Source organism: Talpa occidentalis, unplaced genomic scaffold (assembly GCF_014898055.3).
Source record: "Talpa occidentalis isolate TD23 unplaced genomic scaffold, MPIMG_talOcc4v2.1 talOcc4.16, whole genome shotgun sequence".
Lineage (NCBI taxonomy): Eukaryota > Metazoa > Chordata > Mammalia > Eulipotyphla > Talpidae > Talpa > Talpa occidentalis.
This window is the reverse complement of record NW_023601653.1, coordinates 55,330,557-55,341,701: the sequence shown is the minus strand read 5'-3', so window position 1 is coordinate 55,341,701 and position 11,145 is coordinate 55,330,557. Positions and strand designations below refer to the sequence as shown.

Below are 11,145 nucleotides of genomic sequence, written 5' to 3'. Positions count from 1 at the left end.
GTGAATGATATAGGGGGTCACTTTGAATCTATATGAAAATCTGTGTTGGAGGCTTTTCATCAAAATGTTGCGTTTTATTATCTCTGAGAGATGAGATTGGTTGGGTTTTAATATTTTTGCTTATGTATATTTTCTGTTTCTTTATTGAGTATATACTAGATGATTTAAAATTTTTCTTTATAAAATTACTGACATATATGGAAAGTTTATAGTGTTCAGGCACTGTGCAAGATGCTATATCTGCATCATCATTTAATAATCACATAATCAAACAAGAAAGCTGTTGTTATGTAGTGTTACAAGCAAGGGATAGAGAGTCAGAGAGAGATTCATTTGCTCAAAACCACATAACCTGGATTTCAAGCCAAAATGGTCAGCCTTCAAAGCCCTTGCATTTAATCATCAACCTATAGTAAGAAGGTACCTAACCAGGCCTCCCCTGGTGGCGCAGCGGTTGAGCGCTGGATTGTGAAGCTGCCCGCAGCCTCTGCAGCGTTGGTTAGATCCCCGCCCGCCCTGGCGACGGTCCCACATGGCGACGGTCCCACATGGCGCGCAGACCTCTCCTGCCACCCGCTGCTCCCCTCAGCAGTGTACTTCAACAATCTGCCTGCTCTGCTCTCCCCTCTGGCTCTAGTGAATTCTCTCACCCTCCCGCGCTTCTGACTGTACCCAGTGCTTATATAAATAAATAAATAAATCTTTTTTAAAAATTAAAAAAAAAAGGTACCTAACTGTGTCCAAGGCACGAGGCTGAAAGGCAGTGAATTAGCCCTCACTTTCAAGCAACTTAGAAATCAGTAGAGAAGACTTGTAGACAATAGTTTTTGACCTAATTGAATCTTGGGGCAAAATCCAATGGTAGTATGAGAGGGACTCAAGGTAACTTCTGATGCCCACAATCTTATGGAAGATGTCAGGTCCCCAACTGTGTTTGTCTCTTAAGTATGACCTTGAGAGGTCTACTTGATTGTATTGTTTTGTCTTGTTTTTAATGTCCTGTTGGCTTTTTTTTTTAATTTTGTTGTATTTTTTACTGTGGTAAGAACACACAAGATCTGTCCTCTCAAATTTCTAAGCACACAATACAGTATTGTTAACTATAGGCACAGTTTTGTAAAGCAGATCTCTATAACTTATCCATCTTGTATAATAGAAACTTTACACCTGCTTAAGGGCAACTCCCCATTTCCCCCTCCTCCCAGCCCCTGGGATGGGGTTCAAGTATTTTAGACCCCTCTTAAAGGGGAGTCACGCAATATTTGTTGTTCTGTGACTGGCTTATTTCATGTAGCATAATTTCCTTCAGGTTCATGCTGTAACATATGGAGCTATAAGACTAAGTCCTTTAATGCCTTTATTTTTTTAAAGATTTATTTATTTATGCATACAAGAACTGGGGTGTAGGCTAGAGGTGCAGGGGTGGGGGTGTGTGTGAGCAGATTCACCAAAGAGAGTGGGGAGCAGAACAGACAGATCAACTGAAATACACTGCTGAGAGAAGCAGTGGGCGAGACAGGAGAGGTCTGCTGCACCATGTGGGTTAGGTTGCAGGTAGGCCAGGGATGGAACTCGAGCTGTAGTGGCTGGAAATAGCTTGATAGTGCTTTGTCTTTAACCCATGGGCCACCAGGGAGGCCCAAAGTCCTTTAATGCTTTTAAAGCTCAAAACTATTAGAATTTTGTCTAATTGCTAGGAACCACCACCACTGCCTCCCCTGCCCTGATGTCTTTCTTCCCTTTACATAAGGACAACCTTAAAAAAGGAAGATCCCCCATTGTGTTTCATAGATTGTAGATCACGTTGCACACCTCCCCAAGCCTGTTCAGTCCAGACCTATGTTCTCCGAATGTACCTCTGGAAATGCAAAGACATAAAAAGGCTAAGAGGGATGGATAATAGCAAGTAGATAAAATTCCAAAAAATTTCAGCTGCTGAGTCCTCCTAAAGCCCATAGTAACTCCCTCTGGTAATTGCAATTCCAGTGTCAGTAAAATCTCAATTAATCCTACTCTGTTTTTTTTTTTTTTTTTCAGTATCTAAATTATCGCCATATTTCTCTCCCTTACCCTGATTTCAGTAAGGTCATCTGATGAAAGGACTCTCTCAGTTGAACATTTTATTTGAGCCTTCCAGTTAAGGGTATTTCCGTGACTGGGTGGAGTGAGTGGGGACAGTATCCAAAAACACCAGTAGACAACAGTGGTCCTTGAAAAGCTGCCCTTGTGTGAACATGCCTCTCTGCCTGTCACCTGCTATTTATAGATAATACAGTTATTGCCTTGAGCATCTGAAACACATATGCATTTGTTCAGATGGGTAGTTATTGACTCTTACACCCACAACTTAAAACATAATGTAGCACATATCTTTAATTCTTTTATTTTAAAATACATTAAAGCATAAATACTCTTACCCTAGGCCTCCCCTGAAGGCTTAGCGGTTGCGCTGGGCTGAGAAGCTACCCACAGCCTCTGCAGCACCGGTTCGATCCCCGGCCCCTGGTGAGGGTCCCACATGGCACACAGACCTCTCCTGTCTCGCCTGCTGCTCCCCTCAGCAGTGTATTTCGTCAGTCTGCCTGTTCTGTTCCCCGCTCTGGCTCTGTTGAATTCTCTCACCCTCCCATGCTTCTGACTGTACCCAGTGCTTGTATAAATAAATAAATAAATCTTTTTAAATAAATAAATAAATAAATAAATACTCTTACCCTGTTTCTCTCCCTGCTGATGGGTCCATTGCTTGGTTGGCTGTTCCTCTAGGAAAGGCAGTAGGAGGAGTATAGGTGGATGCAGACAAAAATGTCTCAGTTGGAGTGTGGCAGTTTTGTCATCAACATGCACAAAGTGAAATCATTAATCTTTAAAGGAATTTTTGGCATAAATGATTAAACTTTTTCACAGTGGTTATGAAATAACTAGATTTCAACTTTAATTATATGTTTCTTCTGTGAGTAATACTGCAGCACAGCCAAGGGGTAACCCTATTAAATTATGATAGGATCTGTTGAAGTAATCAAATCCTTATCAGAGATTTTCTGGCTATATACATTATTATTTAAAACTCCTCTCTAGTGTCAGTTTGGACCCCAGTATTCATAACCAAAAGAAATATTTTTTTGGAGCCAGTTACATTGTCATGGCTTAGGTTGGAGATTCCTTAGCATGAAATCAAATGGCAATAAAATTCAAATATAGTAGCCCTATGTATAAAGTCTTCCTAAATACAAAACGAAAGCAATATAGACAGGATTTTAAAAAACTAACAGGCTTCTGAACCATCACTGGGCAGTAATATTATATAGGGGGAAAACTTTAGTCCTAAGGCAGATTCTACAGCATTCTCTTCAGCTCCAGCTCTGCGTGCAACCGGCCCGCAGCTGCCTGCTCCCCGCCATGGCTACCATTCCGCAGAAGAAGTCGCCCTCTGTCCCTAAGCCCCCCACTCCCAAGTCGCCCCCCCCACTCCCGTCCCGGAAGAAAGATGACTCCTTCTTGGGGAAACTCGGAGGGATGGATGCTGGCCTGGAGGAAGAAAGTCAAGGAGGTCTCCGAGCTCCAGGAAGAGGGCATGAATGCCATTAACCTGCCCCTCAACTTGATCCCATTCAAGTTGGACCCTCAGGACATGATGCTGGAGGAGAATGAAGTTCGAACAATGGTGGCTCCAAACTTACTCAGTGACCCCAAACCCCAAGAACTGATGAAGGTATTAATTGACTGGATTAATGATGCTCCACGAAATAAGCCAAAAGGAAAAGAAAAATACCAGATGGTCTCATAACAGGAATTTAGAAAACCTAAATAAGGACCAGGAAAAAGACTAATTATAATAAAGTAAAAATCAAAACCAACAAGCAACTATAAACCAGAGACACACTGGGGGGTGTGGGAAGGAGGGAGTAGGGTCAAAGGAAAATGGAACTGTTAATTGATCCCACCATGGGGGTTCCCCGAAGACACCCAGTAAACTGGCAGTCCCCTCATGGGTGCAAGTCTGTTGATCTCTGAACAAGGTGTGCCCTTAGAGAACTCACACATATACACCACTGGGAAAAGTAACAACATGTCAGAATCCAGTGTGCTATTCTGTAAGACTTTGTGTGCAAACCTCACATGAGATTGGATGGGAAAGAAAACTTCCATTTATTGAGCTAGTTTTGAGTCCCAATACATTTTCAGACAGCTGTGGTCTCCAGTTTGGAGAGTCCTAGGATGGTGGGGATCCCCAGGTGCATACAAGTAAGAAGCAAGGAGCAAGGCCTTGACTCTGTTCCAAACACCATGCCCTACCTCTCATCTCATTTTCCGGAAGAAGCAGAGATATGACTCAGATTGTAGGCAAGGAACAGAATTTAAAATTCAGGTTTCACATCCAGTATAACCCAGATCTCAGAAAGTATAAACCGTTCATTCTTTTACTGTTTCAAGGGCCTAAGTGTCTAATACAGACTTAACAAGTCCATATCAGAATAAACATGAAATCAGCAGGTCAGGTGAATCCAGTACCAATAGCATATTTTCTATTGGGAGGTCAAGATGGTTTCATTCTTTGTAATAGATAAAAATGACCTAAACACTATGCCTATGACATCCACCTTAGACAACTTACATCAATAGGCACCCTGCCATTAAAAACACATACCTCTCAAACTTGGGAAAGAAAAAGTAATCTTCACCTCTCAACTTAGAGACTCGGCAGCTGCCAGTCACACCCTCTTCAGCATATTTCTAACATCTGACTTGGGAAGCATGTGGCCAAGTATCCCCTTCAGCACGATTACACCTTTGCTTGCAGAGTAAAGTTAGTTGCCCTGCACGGTGGCCAGCTCTTGGAATGGGCCCCAATGCCAAGCACAGGGAGATTCCTGAGGCAGGAAGAGGGGCCCTAGGTGCTCTTCTGCTATTCTGTGTGCCAGGAATGCTGAGAAGTCGTCAGTGGGGAAGGAGGATATGGCTAACCCACTAATTTGGGAAATGCATCTGTATTTTGGAAATTCATATTAGTCATAAGCATTAAAATCCTCTGATAATGACCCCTGCTTGATTTCCTGTGGTCCTAATTCCTACTTGTTTGAATGTGACTGTTTCCACAAATCCCTCTAAACAAAACACCTTTTAACTGATCAGGGAACCCAGTTTGGGAAGGCTGAGATCACAAAGTGAAATGTTTTAAAGTCGCATCAGAGCCAGTATCTTCTGTGGCTTTGATGACTTGTTTGGTTCACATTTACTTTCCCTTCTTACAGGACATGCATAAAATCATCACTCATAATACCACTCGACTATTTTCATTTTTTGCCCATTTTTGCTGTCCATATCAATGCATATTGTTACTTGATGAAGGCATATACACTCTTTTTTTGTTGCTTTTTCTTGTATCATACCTATTCTCTGAAGTCCCTGGGGTCTTTGGTGTTATGATTTTTGTTCACTGCTTCTATTTTGTGAGGTAGATTATCCCAGAGGTAACTTAGCCCTGTGTTGATGGTGATTCTTTTTAAGATCTTTTACAGCCTGTTGCTAATCTCAGATAGTGCCAACTTGAAGGTCCTACCTCGGTTGTGTCTCTTTTTGCTTCTCTTAAATTACTTCTAGAACCGAGATGAATTACTATGTTAGAGGGAATTATTATCTCGGTAGCTAGCTCCCTGCAGCCTGTTTACAAGCTCCAGTGGTTTCTTCCACAAGGAATGTGGCAGGCACAACTCCTGGGACGAAACGGCCCCTCCTCTCTGCTATCTTTCCTGGCTGTTTCTGAGACTGTTGTATTGTCTTTCCACTCAGGATAAAGGTGGCAGGGACAGTTGCTGAATTACCAGGACTTAGGGAGTTCTGTTCCTTTTTCAAAAGTCACAATAATTTGTATTATTGAAAATTTAGAAAATAAATGAAATTATTAATATCAAAAAAAAACATGCTTTTTACATTTTTGTAAAATTTTACATTTTTCCTCAGGCTATTTGTGTATTTTCTGAAGGATCCATAGGAAAATAAATACATAACAACGACCAGAGTTTGGTGGCTTTGGTAGGAGATAATATGTAATTTTTCTAGTAGACCTGGTGATACACTTTTTTCTTTTCTCTCTTTTCATTTAGCTCATATTTGAAAATGTCTGGCTCTTCTCCAGAGGTTCAGTCCAATCCCAAGATTAAGTTCAAGAACATGACCTTGTAAACACAAATCAAGCCTCTGCCGCTTAGAGTTAGAGAAAACATAGATTAAATTTGCAAGAAATTGTCTGCTGAAATTATCAGTTTGCAATATTAACTGACCAATATAAAATGATTTTTGGAGTGGATTATTTCACTGAGGTAACCTTACAACTTTATATAGGCTTCAGCTGTACAGTTTCTTATCTTAGCAACTGAAATATATCATCCCACACCCACTACTTTATACCCTGCTATCACCCTTCACCAATCCATGGGCTCCCCCTACCCACTCCTTACTCCTTCCTTTCCCTCTGGTTACCACCATTCTGTTGTCTGTCTAAGGGTTTATTTTTCTTTGGTTTGATAATGTCTCCCCCTCCCATTTTATATTCTACAGGTAAGTGAAATCATATGGTTTTTGTCTTTCTCCTCCTGATTTATTTCACTTAGCATAATCCCCTCAAGTTCCATCCATATTGTCACAAATGGCAAGATTTCATCTTTCTTTTTTTTTTTTTGTTTTGGTGTGACCCTTACCAGTGGCCAGGGAATGAACCGGCGCTGCAGAAGCTGCTGACAGCCTCTCAGCCTAGCGCCCAACTGCTGCGCCACCATGGGAGGCCAGATTTCATCTTTCTTTATGGCTGAGGAGAGAGAGAACACACCTTCTTTATCCATTCAAAAAATGAATTTTTTTTATTATTGCACTAACATTGGGATAGGGATCTCCCCCTTCAAGTGTAGTTACCACAGTGTACCCACTACCGAAATCCACATAGTCCTTGGTGCTGCCTTCCAATTTTGTTCTCATCCCATTCCCTTCCCTTTCTAGTAGCCTCAGTTCTATAGTTAGCTTTCTGGGGCTACTTCTTAGTTTGCCTTTGTTTGGTTTCTTTGTTTGGTTTCTCTATATTCCACATACAATTGACACCATCTGGTATTTATGTCTCCTTCTGGATTTTTTTTTTTTTTTTTTCGGTGGGACCCTCGCCAGCGGCCAGGGAACGAACCTGCGCTGCAAAGGCTGCAGGCAGCCTCGCAGCCCAGTGCTCAACCGCTGCGCCACCAGAGGAGGCCCTCCTTCTGGATTTTATCTTACTTAGCATAATCCCTTCCAGCTCAATCCATGTTGCTGCAAGTGGTATGAGTTTACATTTTTTGATCACTGATTAGTTTTCCATGGGGTATATATACCACTCATTTTGATCCACTCATTTGTTTTGGGGTACTTAGGTTGTTTCTTTAGCTTGGCTGTTGTAAATGGTACTGCAGTAAGCATACAAGTGCAGGTTTCTTTTCAAATTAGTGGCTTTGTATCTTTTGGGTAGATACATAGGAGTGGAATTGCTGGGTCATATGGTAAAACTGTTTTTAGGCTTTTGAGAAACCTCCACAAAGCTTTCCAATAGTCTGGGCCAGTCTACAGTCTCACTACCAGTCTAAGAGGGTTCCTTTTTCTCCATACCCTCACCAGCACTTGTTTCTGGTGTTTTTAATATGAGCCATTCTCACAGGTGTGAAGTGGGTATCTCATTGCGGTTTTTATTTGCATTTCCCTGATGATAATAAGTGATGGTGAACATATTTTCATGTGCCTACTGGCCTTTCTTATGTATTTCTTTAGAGAAGTGCCTATTTAGCTCTTCTGCCCCCTTTTTTGATTGGGTTCCTTGTTTTCTTTTTGTTGAGTTGCATGAGCTTCCTATAGTTTTGATATCAGTCTATCAGTCTATTGTCAGACATATAATATGCAAATATTTTCTCCCATTCAGCAGGGTGTCTCTTTGTTTTCATTATTATCTGTTGATTAGGTGAGAGCTTTATATGCACATGTACATATGTGAGAACCAATCATATTGTACACTTTAAATATGTACATTTTATTCCAGCTGTACAAATGAAGTTGTAAAACAACAGCACCTGACAAGAATAGAAGACACAAAAAAATGGAAAGGAATTCCTTGCTCATTGATTTGAAGAAATAACATTGTCAAGATGGCCATCTTACTCAAGCATACAGGTCAATGCAGTCCCTATCAAAATCCCCAGTATTCACAGAATTGGGAAACAATATGAAATTTATCTGAAATTACAAATAGCCCCAAATAGCAAAAATACTCCTAAGAAAAAAGAGTAAAAATGGAGATATTATGCTCCCCACTTTCAAACTACAGTACTAAGTGATAGTATTTAAAACAATATGATATTGATAAATAAAAACACAGAGATAAATGGAACAGAATTGAGAGCCAGAAATAAAACTACATATAAATAGACAACTAATTTACAACAAAGGTGCCAAGAACTTATAATGAAGTCAGGAGAGTCTGACTTCATAGTATGGGGAAAACTGGAAATCCACATGCAAAAAAATAAAATTAGAGTATTATGTAACCCTATACACAAATATTGGTTCAAACTGGATTAAATATTTGATTATAAGATACAACCATATAATACATAGAAGAAAACATCGGCAATAAGTTCGTTGACATCATCAGACTTAGAGACATTTGGGAGTACAACACCAATGGCAAGGGAAATACAAGCAAATGGGACCACATCAAACTAAAAGGATTCTGAACAGCCAAAACACTTGCATCAAAATGAAAACACATCCTACTGAAGGGGAGAAGATATTTATACATCTGTGTCAGACAAGGGGTTAATATTTAAAATATATGAAGAGCTCATAAACTCAACAATGAAAACAAATAACCCAATTGAAAATGGACAGAGGAAAAGGGGGTGGGTAAATTAGGAAAAGGGGGACAATTTTACAGTGAAGGATAGATTTGGATTTTTATTGGTGAACTCAGTGTAGTGTATACGCATGTTGATTTTCAATGATGCACAAGTAAAATTTGTAAATGTAGAAGGAATGATAGACTTGAATTAGCACTCCTAGCAACCTATAATAAAACATGATTACAGGAAATTATTACCAATTATTGCTAAAACTAATAAGTAAAAGGCTGATGGAGAACAAGAATAGACATTGACTGACAAATCTGACCTTGCTGATCAATCTGAACATCACAGAGGAGACTGAACCCCATATCATGCCCCCTGATGCAATTCATAGAACATAAATAGCACATGACTATTCTTAACAAAATACACCTGAATTGGATCAAGCCTGTAGACCAAACTACCTGCAGAAAAGAATGCAGATGGGAAAGGTACACGTTGAGTGATAGCACACATATGCCATTCAAAAACTCCAGGATGTGGGGAGTTCTGCACACTGTGTGGCCTCATTCCTTCAATAGATCAAGTGTACAAAAAAGAAAGGAGGAAAAGTTATATGTTAAAAAAAGTCCTAAGAGAGCAAGCAAATACTATTTTTTTAGATTCTATATCCAATAAACCAATTAAAAAATTTAGCTATATAAATTGAAAAATATGCAACTACTGAATGGACTATTTAATGATACCAAGGAATTACTATAAACTTTATTTTAAGTTATAATATAGTGGTATTCTACCTGTGTTGTTTAAAATGTCTTTATCTTTTATATGTATAACACAAAAAAATTACATATAAAATTATAAGGTGTCTAGTATTTGGTCTAATCTAGTGTGCAGTGGGAGGAAAGTAGGCAGTTATACAGAGGAAATATGACAGAGATCTGCTGATCACTTGCAATTCTATATACATTTGAAAATTTCCATAAAAAATTTAAGTACATAAAAGTATACAGGTAATATTGATACATTACAAATGTTCATTAAAATATTTTAGGAGGGTGGTAGAGAAGAGAGATGAAAGTGTCAGAGAAGTAATTACTTATGCTCTCTGAATCTCAGTTTCATCACCATCAAGTGGGACCAAAAATGTCAGGCCCTCCTTTTCTTTACTCAGGTAAAACATTTCCTTATAACATTTAATTTCCCCAGGGATGAGAGAGAATCAATTTTTGAATATTATATTTAGCACCTTTAACATCTCATAGAAAAAAAAATGTTATGAAAACAGAGTAACTATATACCGTAAAAGCAGGCATTTGGGTCTAAAATGAACTGTGGTCCAGATACCAACGCGGACTAGATGTGTGACTGTAGGCAAGTTATTTGGCATCTCTGGGCCTCTGTATCACACAATCATGGAATAATTAGAACTACTAAACATCCTCAAACTGTATCCCTCAGCTTTGAAGAAGAATATGAAGTAAGGAAACTTAAGTTTTTTGAACTTTGAGAACTCCCCACTTTTTATATTAAACTGACAAGCACATTTCACTGACTGTTGGATTTTTTTGTTGCTTTATATGATAATAATTTGTCACAACTTAGAAGATTAACTTAAATACAACTTAGAAATACAAGGAAAAAAACACTTTGAGAAAATCAAATTTGTTCCTTCAAAATAATTGTGATGTTTCTTGGGTTGGAGTGAAAACAAAGTGTGGAGACCCAAAAGTGTATGGTACAGAAGAACTATAGGTGTTTTGGTGGTGGGTGTGGTGACATACATCAAGATGTGAGCCTCTAAATCATATACAGTGTTGTAAACCAGTGTTATTGCAATAGAAAATACATTGATTTTTCTATATAATAAGAGGAAATGTCAGTGAAAACATGTTAGAGTACATAGTAATGTAGTTATGTACCATGTCTCTCTATAGACAGACAAATTAATTTGTGGATTGAAAATTACTGTTTCGGGCCTCCCCGATGACGCAGCAGTTGAGCGCTGGGTTGCAAAGCTGCTCGCAGCCTCTGCAACGCTGGTTCGATCCCCGGCTGCACCCCGGCCACTGGAGGAGGGTCCCACGTGGCACGCAGACCTCTCCCGCGGCCCACTGCTCCCCTCAGCAGTGTACTTCGGTCCTTCTGCCTGCTCTGCTCCCCGCTCTGGCTCTGGTGAATTCTCTCACCCTCCCACACTTCTGACTGTACCCAGTACTTGTATAAATAAATAAATAAATCTTTTTATAAAAAAAGAGAGAGAGATTTAAAAAAAAGAAAATTACTATTTCTTTTA

The 11,145-nt window shown here is 39.5% G+C and overlaps 1 protein-coding gene across 1 annotated transcript in view; it reads right to left on the bottom strand.

The window, feature by feature from the left end:
- SLCO1A2 (solute carrier organic anion transporter family member 1A2) overlaps positions 1 to 11,145 on the bottom strand; it is a 96,311-nt gene that overhangs the window by 68,039 nt on the left and 17,127 nt on the right. The gene's annotated exons all lie outside the window — the stretch shown is intronic.